General features: G+C 38.7%; 1 protein-coding gene across 1 annotated transcript in view; it reads right to left on the reverse strand.

The window, feature by feature from the left end:
- Window positions 1-16213, reverse strand: part of inavab (innate immunity activator b) — a 243332-nt gene that overhangs the window by 164808 nt on the left and 62311 nt on the right. The window lies entirely within an intron of this gene.

Genomic DNA, 16213 nt, shown 5'->3' on the forward strand with positions numbered 1-16213 from the left:
TTTGAATGATCTGGCAATGAATTAATCTTAAAAGACAAATATTGCTGTATGGTTGAACATGAATACAGATGTACTAAAGGTCTCCTAAAATTAAATGACCTAATACTATAATCTATTGTCAGATAGATTTAGGCTCAGACTGCAAGAGAATGGCTTAATTCTTACTCAGACACTGACATAAGCTTTTGCTGAAACTGCCAGTTTGACAACATAAGTTTTGAGGATTAAAATTAAGAACAAAACTGAAATTGCTGGAAATCTAGAAATTTCTGAAAACTCTTCAGAAGAGAGGGAATAAAACACAAGTGTTACATGCATGTATGTAGACACATGCATACACAGAAGTGTGCATACACATGCACATTACGGGGTGCACAGGGCCAGCAAAAGCAGAAGTGATATTAAAAGTAATGATAGGCATGAAGTGCAGAAATCAATTAAACAAAACATTTAATAGGCACAGTTTTTTTTTCCAGCAGTGTGAGGTTTTCACTTCCCCCTTTGCTTGTCTTAATTTCTTTATGTTATCTAAGGATATTTTAAACATTAAGTTAACATTTTGTTCATGAGAGATATCATCTTACTTGAAGAGAAAAAAATATCTTCCCTCAGAATACAAGACAGAAATGCAGTGCTTCACATCATAATATTTTGATATTTATTTAAAGTAGTGCTCAATTATTCTGCACCAAATTTATTATTCCGAATGTGTGGTTGGTGAACAAACGGTTAGGTGCGTGTATTTTAAACTTTTGTATTTTTTACCTATTTATTTTCTGCGACTTTTTTTTTGCTGGTTGCTTGAAGCTGCCAGTTCCTTGAATTCTGGGTACCAGAGCTTTTACTGTACTTGTTTGCTCTTAAAATTATACAAATAAAATGCTTTGAAGAGATGGTAATTGCATATATTATAAAATATTTATATGATCAGAAAACTTCAGGATAAATTCATCAGTCAGTGGATCAAATCTGTGGATGCCCTCTGCCTGATATCAGGAAGCAATGGCTTTCCTCTATATTTGATTTGAGTTTTGATAAAGAAAATTTGAAATGAAATATTGAAGATAGGAGAGGCATATAATTCAAAAGTAATCCTGTGGCCTTCTGTATCTAGTCATCTTCATTCATGTGGAATGTGAATACGAATTGCAAAAAGAACTCCAGAAGCTCTTAGCAATTATTCAAAAGAATTGAAAAGATTCATTTTGCCTTTTACTTGCTTTCAAATAGTTGATATGTTAATTTTGTATGTCTGTGGTGTGCTATCGGACAGAAGCAAACACACAAAACCTAAAGTCTGTACAACATGCTTTATTCGACATGAACTTCCACAGAGCCAGGTGTGAGGAGAGCTGCTGTAAACTCTGAGAGTGTCTTCGAAGGGCCGGCTCAGGCTTATATCCCGGAGGGTGATTGACACCCGACCAGGTGGGGCTTGGTCTATTCAGGTCGGCTGATTGACAGCCAGCCAGGTGTTGTCTTGTCCCCATGCTCTTCTGCAGGTACAGAGGTTGCCTCCTGCAGTAGGCCAGTGGTGGACCACCACAATATCACACTGCACTTTCACTTCTGTTTGCTTCTGGATTTTATTTTGAATTATTTTGATGGTATTATTTTCTGAAGTGATGGTCAACTTTTCTATCACTCAAAGCACCTGATATTATCAGTTACTTTGGGCACAAATATTATTGTGAAGTATAAAATTTGTTATTTGGCTGTAGCTTGATGTGCACATATTGCTATAATTTACATTTAAAAATAAATAAGTCTACAAAGAAGAGAAAGTAAAATAGTGTCTGTGGTTCAGTCTATTCATAAACCTGATGGCATGGAAGAAGATGACTCTGTGATGCTTGGTATTCATCTTCACGCTCCTGTACTTCCTTCCTGATGGTAGCAGTGTGAAGGGGCCATGATCTGAGTGGTGAGAGTCATTGAGGAAAGAGGCCTCTTGTAGACAGAGTGAAGACTGTTGACCATGATGGAGATGGCTGAGTTCACAACTCTCTGTAGTCTTCTCCTGATCTGTGCATTGGCACCTCCATATCAGACAGTGATGTAACCGGTCAAAATGCTCTCCAAAGTACACCTATAGAAATTTGCAAGAGTCTTTGGTGACATACCAAATCTCAAACTCCTCATGAAGAATAGCTGCTAAGAAGCCTTCTTCATGATTGCATCAGCATGGAGGCCCCAGGACAGATCCTCAGAGATGTTGACACCCAGGAATTTGAAGTTCTTAACCCTTTCCTCTGCTGACCCCTTGATGAGGACTGGTTTATGTTCTCCTGATTCCCATCTCCTGAGGACCACAATAAGCTCTTTAGTTTTGCTAAGGTAGTAGTGACACCTCTAAACTAGCTGATTTTTCTCCTTCCTCTATGCTTCCTCATGGCCGACAATTTCAATTCAGAAGAATTTTATTGGTGTAATCCAAGGTTTTGTTTTGCTGATATTCACAGAAATTAACATACAGTACTTACCATTAAATTAGGGTTTTGCATAAATAAGAATTCCTGAGTACTGAGTACACTATCAGCCAACCTGGGATAGCTATCACAGGCAGAAACTATGAATCAAAATAAATTATCAGGTAAATATCTTACTAACCCAGGATACTGCAGGATTTTGTATTTTACCAGTGTTAGGAGAAAAGTGAGTGCCAGTCGCAGTATTTTGAAGAAAAAACGTTTACATATAGATAATTACCTCATATTATGCAATCAACACACTGCTAAGCACTTTACTTGTTACAAAAACATCAGGATCTAATTTCTCTGGCCAAAGTCATTACAATGTATTGAGGAATTGAGCAACAGCAATGAAGAAGCATACAGGAGGGAGATAGATCAGCTCTTTGAGTGGTGTCATATCAACAACCTTGTGCTCAACGTTAGCAAAACCAAGGAGATCATTGTGAGCTTCAGGAGGGAGTCAGGGGAACACGACACAATCCTCATCAAGGGCTCAGTAGTGAAGAGAGTCAAGAACTACAAATTCCTGGGTGTCAACATCTCTGAGGATCTGTCCTGGTGCCTCCATGTTGGTGCAATCATGAAGAAGGCTCACCAGTAGCTATACTTTGTGAAGTATTTGAGGAGATTTGGTATGTCACCGAAGACTCTCGTAAACATCTACAGGTCTAGCATGGAGAGCATTTTGTCTGGTATGGAGGTGCCAAATCTCAGGAGGGTTATTTACTCAGCCTGCGACATCACAGGCACCAGACTTCACTCCATCGAGGACATCTACATGAGACAGTGTCTTCATAAAGCAGCCTCTATGCTTAAAACCCATCTGCCACCCAGGCCACGATCTCTTCCCTCTGCTACCATCTGGAAGGAGTAACAGGAGCCTAAAGTTGAGCACTCAGTGCCACAGGGACCGCTTCTTCCCCACTGCCATCAGATTCATGAATGATCAATGAACCAAAGACACGGCCTTACTTTATGTGCAGTACTTCTTTTATTTTTTCATATATATTAGTGTTGTAAGATGGTTCATAATATGAATGTTTGCCCTGTGATGCTGCCACAAAACACCAAATTTCATGACTTGTTCATGACAATTGATTCTGATTCTGAGCTGGACAACCTTGGGAACTTGCTCTCCTGTTTAAATTGCCAGTGACTCGAGATACAACTTGTAAAGGAGTGAAACACACAAGTCTGCCGATGCTGAGATTGTAGCAAAGAGCACACAGAGAAGCTGGAGGAACTCAGCCGGTCTCGCAGCAGTCATAGAAGGTAAAGCTTTATTACTGACGCTTCAGGCCGGAGCCCTGCTTCAAGGTATAAGCAAAAAGCAGGCAGGCATGTTAATTAAAGACACGAGAGAAAGGAGAAGAATGGGAGGGGATGAGTCAAGACCAACAGCCAAAAGGTTTTAAATGGATATAAAGGTTCAAATTTACTATAGCTCTATGCAAGGAGTCAAGGGAAAAGGTGTGGGGGGGGGGGGGGGGGGAGAGAGAGAGAGAGAGAGAGAGAGAGAGAGAGAGAGAGAGAGAGAGAGAACTAAAAGGAAGGAAATGGGGAAGAAAGGGGCTTCTAAATGTAAACTGGAGAGTCAATATTAATGCTATCCACATGGTGGTTACCCAGATGGAAGATGAGGTGTTGTTCCTCCAATTTGTTGAGTCCTCAGTCTGGCAGTGCATGAAACCATGAACAGACATGTCAGCAAGGGAATGGAATGGGGAATCGTGCTGTTATGGTGGGCAATATGCTCAATGAAGCAAACTTCCAGTCTGAACCCAGTCTATCCAATGTAGAGGAGATCACAGAGGGAGCACAAAATGCAGTAGATAACCCTTGCAGATTCACGAGTAAAATGTTGCTTTACTTGAGAGGACTGTTTGGGGCCCTGAATGGTAGTGAAGGAGGAGAAGTGGACACAAGTGGAGCAACTCCTACAGTCACGGGGGTAGATGCCAAGGAGACGATTACTGGGGAAGGAGGAGTGGACAAGGGAGTCATGGAGAGTGGTATCTGTGGAAGGCAGAGAGAGAAGGAGCAGGAAATATGGTGGGATCACTTAATAGGTAGTGGAAATGGTGGAGGAGGACATGTTGGACACAGAGGCTAGTGGGGTAGTAGGTGAGGACAAAGAGAATTCCTGTTATTTTTGCATGTGGGGGTTGATGGAGCCAAAGCAGATGTACAAGTATTAAAGGATATGCAAATGAGAGCCAAGTTGATGGTGGTAGAGGGAAAGCCACATTGTTTGAAGGAGGTCATTCTTCCCCCTTTCTTTCTCATCTTTAATTAAGATGCATGCTTGCTTTTTTTCTTATACCTTGAAGTTAGGGCTCAGGCCCAAAATGTCGGGAATATATATTTAACTGCAAGACTGGCTGAGTTCCACCTTGATTTCTGTAAGGATCGAGTCACCCTAGTTTCCTACCCCTTGGAATTTTACAAAGATACACTCTGGTTTCTTCCTCTTTGTTTGAATAATTCAGTTTGATGTTTAGTTTTTCTGTTTGATATTAACTTCTGATTCCCTCGTGCTTTTAATTTAAATTCTCTCTCCAAATTTAAACTCTGCCTTTTCATGTTCCTCTAATCTGTTCACACCCTTCACCCCACCCTAACCCTCCTCTGCCCCTGCTTTAAATTGATCTATAATAACTAAGTTAAACCCATATTTGCCAAGTTAAATGATAATAAAAAATTTTAAAAACAAAACAAAAACCTAAAAAAAACTACATCTAATCTACCCCCTCCCTCTAATTAAGGTTACCTAAAAGGAAATTGTACATTCAATGGCGACCACCATATCCAGACATCAGATGGAGAATCTCCAGAGCATTCAAAAATACTGTACTACCTATCATAATAAAATTCTATGACTGGACCTACTTCTTTATAAATTGAAACTTTCTATCTTTAATGTTGTCTGTTTTCTCCAAATTTAAATAAGACACCACATCATATATCCATTGTGTATGGGTAGGTGAAGAATCATCTTTCCATTTTAATAAAATTGCTCATCTGGCTATAAACTTCTGGGTCAAGAGAAAAACCAAACCAAAAATTACATAAATCTAAATCAGTAATTTCGGAAAGGTGCTTTAGGTGTGGTGTGGAGATTGGGACCCTTTATCCATTCAAAGGTGAGATCCTTCTGAGAGGACCTGGGGACATTCTGAAAAAAATTACAAAGGTGGATTTTCCACAGGATCCAGAATTGTACCTTCTGGGAAATATTATGGACATGAGTTTTAAACTGTACAGATCCCAACTAAACAGTATACGATGGAATATGGAAATGCAGAGTTGTATTCCCCTGGAGAAAAGCACATATAATTTAAGGAGGAAATATGATACATTTGTTAGTGTGTGGCAACCCTATCTGCAACACATTGGTACGCAGATATAATTATAAAGGAAACACAACAATCTGTGGCAGTAGTGAAATTATTGAGATCAATGAAGTGGGTCATGGCGCAGATGATGTGCTCTTCTATTTTGTTCCTTATCTTTTCTTATTTTGGGTTTCTTTGGGTTTTTCTTAAGTTCCGTTAAGGGTTTGTGAGTTTACCAATATTTGGTTCTTTTTATTTGTTTAATTTATATAACATTTTCTTTGTTTTATTAGGATATTGGAGGGAGGTTAAAAATAGACTCTGTATGTAATATTGTTGAAAGAGATTGTGTTGTTTGTTTGGATTTGTATGAGTCCTTGAAAATCAAAAATAAAATATTCAGAAAAAAGAGTTGACAGATCATGTTACAATTCTGCACATTTCTAGTGAGACCACACTTAGAATATTTTGTTCAATTTTGGTCATTTCATTACAGGAAGGGTGTGGAAGCTTTAGAGAGGGTGCAGAGGAGATTTACGTGGATGTTGCCTGGATTGGGAAACAAGTCTTATAAGCAAGGTTGGCAGAGCTAGGACTTTTCTCTTTGGAGCAAAGAAGGACAAAAGGAGACATAATAGAGGTCTACAAGATTGTGAGAAGCATAGATAAGGTGGAGTGCCAGTGTCTTTTTCCCAAGGCAGGAATTGCAAACACCAGAGAACATCTGAACAAAGTGACAGGAGGTATGTTTAAGGCTAAGTTTTTACTCAGGGTGCCTTGAATGCCTTGGCGGGGATGATGGTGAGATAAAACATTAGGAACATTTAAGAGTTTCTTAGGCAGGATTAAAGAAAAAGGAGGTTATGAGGTAGGAAAGATTTAGTTTTTTTTGGTAGGAATATATAGGTCGGCATAACATCAAAGGGCCTGTACTCTCTTATAATGTTCTTTGATCTAAAGTTACTGTTATCCTTTTGCAGGAATTTTATATATAGTTAGATACTTACTGAATTGCATCAGTGTCTAGTGCAATATTCTAAGCAGAAAACATGCATTGTGTCTCTCAGCAGCACATACCATATACTTTGAAAGAAAAAGTGATGTCAGACACAGATTTGAGTCAAAGTGTATTTAAGGAACAGAACTCAGGGAAAATGAGATCTAACAATCATGAGGAACATTTGACTGGTCGGCAACTACCTCTTTTATCTGTTTATTTCAATGATCTTGTCAGATTCAATAATGTCAAAAAAAGATTTTAAGTATTCATTAGAGGACATCATTTAGAAGAATGGCTTATCTCTAAGCTAAGTTGACAATGCTTCTTCTACTAGGGCTAGTTTCTCGATAGCCAGTTATTTTGCCTCCTTCAGCAATGCAATCTGAGAATTATATAAAATGTAATTATATTGGGTGCTTTGCCAAATTCGGGCAAATTTCTCTCCAGTGCTCCAAAAGATTAGTTTCAAAATAAAAATAATCTACAAAACTTTTGCTTTATTGAGAAGTTTCTGCACATGTATCACACTAGTCCTTGATGCAGATTATTGACGTACAAACATGTAATCCGGTCTGTCCTAAAAATAAGCAGTACCCATAAGGAACTGGAATGCATGAGAAACTAGTGTGGATTTTCAAAGAGCTACTGCCATCAAATAATTTTCCAGAAGCACTCAAAATTGTTTTACAATGCAAAATACCTTTTCAGGACTTTATAACCAGCAAATTACTTGATGAACATCACTCTTAAAGGGAAGTTAAGTGATTTACTGAAGAATGGACAAAATGATTAGAAATTTGTTTTGTACCACCACCTGCTGAGGAGAATGAATAACTGCATTGTTACAGAAATCTAATTAAACATCCTCAATGTTCTCGTATCGGCTCTCACCTGATATGCTGGGTATCACTTCAGCAAAGCCAGTAGATTGGCCAGTTCTTTCATGCAGTATGATTGGGCAGTTTTAGGAAATCGGGTTGTGTGGGGGTGATCCAAGAGATGGCAATTAATGAAACTTACCTGAGTTGAGTCTCTATCCATCATAAAACACAGTGGGTTCAGGAGTCCTGTATTACAGAACAATACACAAAAGTCCTGGAGAAACTCGGTAGGTCACACTCTTCAGCACTTTTGTGTATTGTCTACAGGCTTTCCTGGTTATGTCTTCGTAACAAGATGTACTGATTTCTCTGGATGGGAAATAACATCTTTTGAAGCAAATTTGAAGGAGTTTTTTTGGGATGTGCAAGGAAGATTCACAGCAGAAAGTGTTCTGCCTAATTTCCATTAGCTCGATTCAATCTGTATATGGTCATAATTCCACAGCATTACATTCCACAAAACATTACAGACCTTCATATCTAATCCCTTACTTACAATATGAAAATAGCCTACTTAGGCATATTACTCAATCCTAGCAGGGATTAATGTTAAATGCTTTGTTTGAGGACCTGCCTAGCTGCAGAACACACCCTCATTTGTAAGCTAATAAAAGCATTAGTTCTCCCTCCAGTCGTGAGAGCTTTTATTCGCGCTACTATTTTATTAGCTTATAAGTGAGGGTAGGGTCTCACAGTAGTCTTCAGAATGGTTCTGGGTTTAAGCAGGAAACCAGGGTTATATGTGAGCAGAAGGGGGCAGAGCTAGGAGGCGGGGGCAGAGCTAGGAGGCGGGGTCAGAGCTAGGAGGCGGGGGCAGAGCTAGGAGGCGGGGTCAGCCATCAGCACAACACACTACCAGTGAATCCCCAGTTCACTGCAGTAAGCAAGAGTCATGAGCTCCATAAAGGGAAAATGAAGCAGTTGGATAAGGAAGCTAGAGGAGACAAAGAGATGGGTTTTCTGCCATAGGATTGGCACTTGCCTTGGCAGAATCCATTTATCAAGCATGTGTTGCACAGACTCAATTTATAGATGGTTTGTCAATGGACAGGCATGGACAAATATACTATAAGTATATACTTGAAAGTAGCATACAAACATTTGCAATTAGATCAAATATGCTGGCCATACATTTCCACATCATGTGTATGGAAAGTCATGGACTTTGAGCACCTAATGCACAATCTTCAATTTTCTGTTTTATTTTTCATTGAATTGAATCAGTCAGCAAACAAAAAAATTAAGGCACTATGGAAACCAATTTCTACATGTAAATGTTAATACAAATACTGTGGCACTTACATATTGACAGACAAACACTGTCATAAACTGTGAAAACCAAACATTGGACAGAACATTGTAGTATGGATTATTGAGGGTCGTGTGACCCCCCTCCATCTGGAACTTGGTGGGGATGTGGATTGCAGAGGGCCATGTCACCTCTCCATCTGGAACCCAATTGGAAGTCATCTCACCTGCTAATCAAGGTCAAGCCTCGTCCACAGGTCAGCACACACCTGGCCATTGACCCCTTTAATTGTCTCATCGATAGCTGGGCCAGGCTCTCCAGCTAATGGCAATACAAGGCCCACCACATATGAGCCATCTTCCTCTTTCTCTTCTGCGATGAACCCGAGCTCCACTCCAGGTTGGGGATGCTGGAGGATCATTAGTAAGGTGTGCACATAAAGAGGGTTGGGAGCTGTAGTATCATATGCTTCGTGTCCCTAGTTTAGTTAGATGAGAGCCATGGCTGCCAGGAATATCAATGGATGGCGGATAACCTATGTTGTAACTTGATTGTGAGGCCTTCTACCTGCAAGTGATTGCGAGTGTAACATTTAAACTGGCAAGTATGTGTGTGTCTTTTACTCGTGCTGCGACTCCCCTACACATGTAAATTAAAAAACTACTGTTCAATCAGCTGCATTCAGACTCATTACCCTTGGGACCCATCAAACTGGTTTCACACACACAACAAAAATTAGATCTATTAGATCTCATAGCTGGATATATTTCCTAAGAATTAATTGTCCATTGTCCATTTTGTTAAAGAAATGGTGTTGGAAAATGTGAAAAGCTGATTGGATCGATAAAACAGGAGCCAGCTCAAATTCTGAGAATTATCAGTTTAATGTTGATTGTAAGAAAGTTAATGAAATCCTTCAATATTTCATATATTTATTTGAAATGAAAGGAAAATCATGTCTGATTTGTTTATTTCAAAATATACCAGGCTGTGGGTCAATTGGCTGTAACTGGGTGGCTTGGGCTTGAGGGCCAAAAGGGCCTGTTGCAATGCTCAATGAAAAAAAAATTAGATTTGCTGATTAATATTTTAGTTATTAATCCCCATTGCTTTAGGCTTACCTGACTTATTTATAGTAATGGGATCATTAACATTTCTATTGCCAAAACAAATTCAAATTATTAGGGACTGGTTGTAACTTAAATGTGCTTTTTATCTAGTTAAATTGTTAGAAGCATCTAGAAATGGCCAAAGTTTCTTTAAAATGTAGGTCCCATATTTTCGAAGCACATGGACTGAGTTGGGTGTGGATGTTACCGGGACAATGAATAGGAGACAGTTTCTGCAACGTTGTAGATTAAGGGTTCATAAACTTAGTGGCAATCAATTAGAGTGGAGAGTTTGCAAAATGGACATGTTCTCACTTGAAAAGAAATGACTACACTTGAAATTGTGAAAAAAAAATTAGACATTGCAGTCCTGGACAGGCTGTTTCACTTTGTTCAGTGCAACAGAACATGGCACGGCCTGTGCTTGAAGAGATAAAACTAATTTTCTGAAAAAAAAATTGAAAGGTATTTTAACAACAGGGATGAACTGCATAAACTGTAATAAGTGTTAAAATCTTTAAAATAAGAAACTTGTGCAACTTTGAACCCAGTTTAACTGTGGCGAGTTTGCATTGGACACCTAGTTCATGCTCAAAAGGTAACTCCACTCCTGTGGATTGAAAAACTAGAGACCTGGGGGATGATGGTTCCAGAAACTTCCAATCAGAAGGAACCACAGAACCACTATATCTAAAGTGAATTATTTGTCAGCAGTTTGTGAGCAAGGAAGAGATCAACCTCAGCTACTCTCCATGATCCTCTTTGTCAAGTCTTCATCCTCCCAATTCAAACTTCAACTCACAATCTTGCCCACCCTCTTCCCCATAATCATCTGCTCCTATCCTTGTAATCAACTATTCTAAAGGTCAGGGCATTGTGGTCATAATTGCCAAAGTGCTTGCCCACCGAGAGGTCAGTCACCTGACCAGGATCATTGCCCAGTATTAGATCTAGCATGGCTTCCCTTCTGGTCAGACTCTCCACATCCTGCATCAGGAATCCTTTTTGGATAACTACTAACAAATTTTGCTCCATTTAAACCTTTTGCACTGTGGAGGTGCCCATTAATATTAGGGAAGTTGAGATCACCTAAGACAATAAACCTAATATTTTATACCTTTCCAAAATCAGCCATTTATCTGTTCCTATACTATAGTAAGTCCTATCGTATAATTCCAATTGAGTGATTGCTGATTCAGTAGATCAGTGGTTCTCAACCTTTTTCTTTCCTCCCATACCACTTTAAGTAATCCCTATGCCATCGGTGCTCTGTGATTAGTAAGGGATTGCTTAAGGTGGGATGTAAGTGGGAAGGGAAGGTTGGGAATCACTGCTCTAGACCCAATTGTTACTGAAATATTTTGCTTGATAAAAATTGTCATTGGTCCATTTCCTTTGGAGTTATGAAACCGTGCACATATCGAGTCAATTAGGTGTGATTAAAACAGTGGCTTTCAAACTTTATCTTTCCACCCACATATATCCTTAAGCAATCCCTTACTAATCACAGAACAGCTATGGCATAGGGAATGCTTAAAGTGGCATGTGAGTGGAAAGATATAGGTTGAGAACCACTGGAGTAGATGATACTATCTGTAGCTGTAATAATATCCCTGATTAGTAATGCCACTTCTCCCACTTTTTTACCATTTTGAAACGTCTAAACCCTGAACATCAACCAGCCAATCCTGTCCTTGTAAGAGTGAAGACTCTGTAATTGCTACATTTTAGTTCCATTTGCTGATCATGATTGTATTTGTTGCAAACTAATTAATAGACATGAATTCTCATGTTAGTCTTCAAGTGTATTAGCTTTGAATCAAACATGACTAACTCAAGGAGGACGAGGTGGACCATGTGTGTTTTATTTTTATTTAGAAATTTCTATGTCAGGTGAATAAAAGGCTTTTACAATGTTTCTTGGATATCCCAATGGGAAATTATAAATCTGACCTCACACATGCATGCACTTATTTTTCATCTCAAGCCCAAATTGTCTCCTAGAATCAGTCTCACATTGTCAAGGTTATACTTTTGCTTTGTTCTAATTTACACCGGGAATCGATTTGCCTTTACTTAAAATGTAAGTGCAAATTGCAGGCTGCAATTATAGCCGTTCTATTCCCTGCCTAAAATCCATGTCAATCACAGTGTTATTTCACGACATTTCTAAATTGATTACATTTTGGATTTGCCAGCCTTTAGAAAGCAAAGTAATGAACTGGGTGGATTATTTAAGATTCAGCGTTTACAAAAACACAACAGATATTTCATGAGATTAGTAAAATTGTCCAAAAGCACATTTATGACCTTAACAATGTAATTGTATGGTACAGTGAAATTACTTCTAGAATGAGGGGATTTATTTGTAGCCATTGTATTGCTACATCTTTTTAATTGTACTTTTGCCTTATACAATGGATAGTTTAAAGAGAGCAAAACATTGGTAAGTATTGATCAATGAAACACTTTCTCTTTACATTTACATTCAAGAGTGCTACAAAAAAAAAATCAGAATATAAACTCGTCAATATTTAATTCACATCTTTTTAGTTTCACCTAATGAGGATTAGAGTTGTTCAGGCAAAATTTAGAACCAGTTATCTTTGTGAGGTTTTTCAGTTGGTTGTTTTTCCAGACTCTTTTGTGTAGTCTTCCAAAGGCACTATTTGCCTTGGCGAGTCTGTTGTCTATCTCGTTGTTGATCCTTGCATCCAATGAAATGGTTAAGTTAAATTAAAGCCCCTCTAACTGACAAAGCCCTAAAATTATAAGAAGCAAAGCATTGCAAAAGCCAGAAACATGAAATCAAATTTATTTTAAAAAAGCCCAAAAAGTTAATCAGCCAGGACATGAAAATAAGCATTTTGCTCTCAGAGCTAATGATAGTTCCTGAGGAAGTGTTACATGGTAGAAATGAGTAAATAAGAAGCTATTTCCATTGATATTAATATTGCTAAACAGGGGAAATTGATTTGAGGTCATTGATGAGGTGAAAATTGTGAAACTAGTTGGGGAATATGTTCTAAAATGGAAAGGAGCAACTGATGCAAGGATAGATCATTCAAACAGATGGTGAAGTTCGGATGGGCCAAAAGGATCTCTTCACATCTGCAGCCTTCTACATCTCCATGACACCATTTCTATTTCTCCACTGGTGTTATGTGATTTGATGAGTTTGCTTGGTATTATCAATATATCAAGTTTAAATGTATCCCTACTACTGGCCTTATAATGGAGGGAAAGTCACGAAAAAACAGCTGAAGTCAGTTTGGCCGAGGAACCTCTTCAGTGATGTGTTTGGATTGGGATGACTGGCTTCTGATAACCACAATAATCATTACATATGACATCAGCCATTTACTCTTTTCATATTGATGCTCATTTACTCTGATGTATTAGCAGAGATCTTCAAGTATCCTGCAGGTGAAATGCTGCATTGATGTAAAAATCAGTCACACACTCTTTCACTTGAATTCTGTTTTTTGGTTCATATTTCAGTCATGGCTCCAATGACCTGTGAAACAGTGGTCCTGGCAAAATTTAAATGGAACGATGACATAATGGAACACTTAAAAAGAGATAAACCAAAATATGAAGCACGGGTCCTTTTATATTACTGCCAAGATATGGTCAAATACTATAGTTTGTGTCTGTTTTGGCTAGTACTAACATCTGACATTGTGGGTGTCACAGAGGGCAAACTACTTGAATGCCATTATTTTATAGGATGCTTTGTTCATGGCAGGTCGTCATTCTGGGATTTTTTTTCTGTTTTTATTTTTATTTTGCAGTAGTAATTTGATGCAACTGTTTGCTTACTAAAACATTGTAGTGGGCAGTTAGAGGCAACCATATTGTGATGGTTCTGGAGTAACATATGTTAGATTTCCTTCCCGAAAAAAAATTGGGAATCCAGATGTTTTTATGATCATCTACATTCATGGGAATGATTACCATGTGAATTTTTCAATTACAGTTTTATCATTAACCAACTTGCACTGGTGGAAAATAAATAAACTCAAGGTGCAAAGACAGATAATGTGGCACAATTGTTAAGGTGGTTAATGGAATAGTTCTGTTTGCTTTCGTTTATGGTTGCAGTTATCTTACACAACATAAACCTTTATTCATTATCTACAATGCAAAGAGAACAGCAATATTGTGGATATATTATTGAACTAGTAATCCAAAAGTGTTGCTTAATAATCATGGGCAGTTTTGCTCTGACCTCATCAGTAACAGGAATCTCCCAGTGGCCACAATTCCAATTTAGCACCCCATTCTCATGCTGACATGGCTATCCATGGCCTCATGTACTGTCAGCCCAAGACCACCCATAAATTGGAAGAGCAACACCTAATTTTCCACCTGGGCACTCTTCAACCGGATGGCATTAATATAGACTTCTCTATTTCTGCTAGACTACTCCTCATTCTCCCTCTCTTCCTCATCACTGACTTTTTTTTTCCTCTAGCTCTCCATCCCCTTCCCTCTCCATTAACAGAGCCATCCTTTCTCCCAACCCCCACCCCCTATTTCCTGGCATCCCCTCCCTCCCTTAACCACCTATTACCTCCAGCCTGTTGGATTGTGCTCCTTCCTCACCAGGTTGTTCAGGTGCCTGCCTACATTTTGTCATACCTTGATGAAGCCCTCAAGTGCAAAATGTTGGTTATATACCTTTATTTTTGCTCTATAAAGTGCACTCTATGACCTGCTGAGTTTCTCCAGCATTGTGCTGTAATTTCAATCACAGTGTCTGCAGACTTCTGTGCTTTACTCCAATTAACACTTTTTGCCTGTTGGCCTTTACTCCCCTCCTCCCAATCATTCTTGCCTGCATTTTCCTCCCACCTTGAGGAAGGGCTCAGGCCTGAAATATCAATATATCTTTACCTCCTCTGGTCACTGAGAGATGTTGGAATATAGGGGTTAATTAATCATATAAAATATGTAGAATATATGCTTATGTACTATTCAGTTTGTATACATGAATCCAGTACTATGTAACAATTTAATATTTATCTCATGGTGAAGGGAAAGAGTAATGTAAGTAAGGGGCAGCCACAGTATGTAGCAAAGTTGGCTGGGCTGATTACAGTAGGTTTAGAATTGCCTGCTCCCAAAATACAAAAGAGAGAATAGGTAGGAAACAATTTAGTAGGAATGTTAAGGCAAAAGGAGGTGTTGATGAGCACAGGACACGATGGCCAGACAAGAACAAAGAGAATCCTGACAGAGACTGTCAGAAACAAAGAGAATGGAATAACTCAGTAAGAAGGCAGAAGGAGGTGTTGAGTAGAACAGAAGAACATGGCCAAATGAGAACAAAGAAATAATTAGAAATATCTGGGTATGAATTTGATTTCTGATCAAAACAACAGGATATTCTAGCCTTGAGGATTAAGATGGGAGCTCTACACTCCAGATATCTGCAGAGCATGAAATTACTTGTGATAAATCTTATGCAAGAAATCTAGCAAAGAAAGCCAACTTTTGTTCTGTATGATAATGAGATCTAGCAAAGGAAGCCAACTTTTGTTCTGTATGATAAGGTTGAGCTATATAAACTGTAGAGACTGGACAGTAGAGGTCAGTCTTGGGGAATAGCTCACTGTGCAGGTGACCTATGACCTAACGACTGAACCAGAGCTCTGTTAACCTTATTCTTGGGCTGTGTAATAAACTGATTGTTGAACCGAATATCTTCTCCTATCACTTCATTCAACGAGCATGCTGGACTCAGACGACATATAGACTAAATTGAGGGTAGGGTAAAGCCAGAGTCCGACAGAGACCAGCTAAGTTCCTCCAACATTTCTGTATTTTTATTAATCTACAGCTACATCCCACGTCCAGAATTGTTGCCTATCCATCGAAATAAATCGAGTGCATTTTTCAACAATGGTTTGTATGTCAATTTCTTATATACTTACCTGTTCATGATCTGATAAATGGCCATGGCTCAAGATGGCAAAAAGAATAAGCAACAGGGTTTATCTGTGAGCAATTACGGTAATTATATTGAGCAAATATTTTTCTCATCTATTACAGAGTGACAACATGTATTCCAGTCTAACAGTGATAAGGATCAGGTTTCCCATCAGTCAGTCTCTTCATATGATCAACATGTATTGTTAGACAGTTGTGTAATGACTGTAA

This window comes from Narcine bancroftii, chromosome 5, assembly GCF_036971445.1.
Source record: "Narcine bancroftii isolate sNarBan1 chromosome 5, sNarBan1.hap1, whole genome shotgun sequence".
Classification (NCBI taxonomy): Eukaryota; Metazoa; Chordata; class Chondrichthyes; order Torpediniformes; family Narcinidae; genus Narcine; species Narcine bancroftii.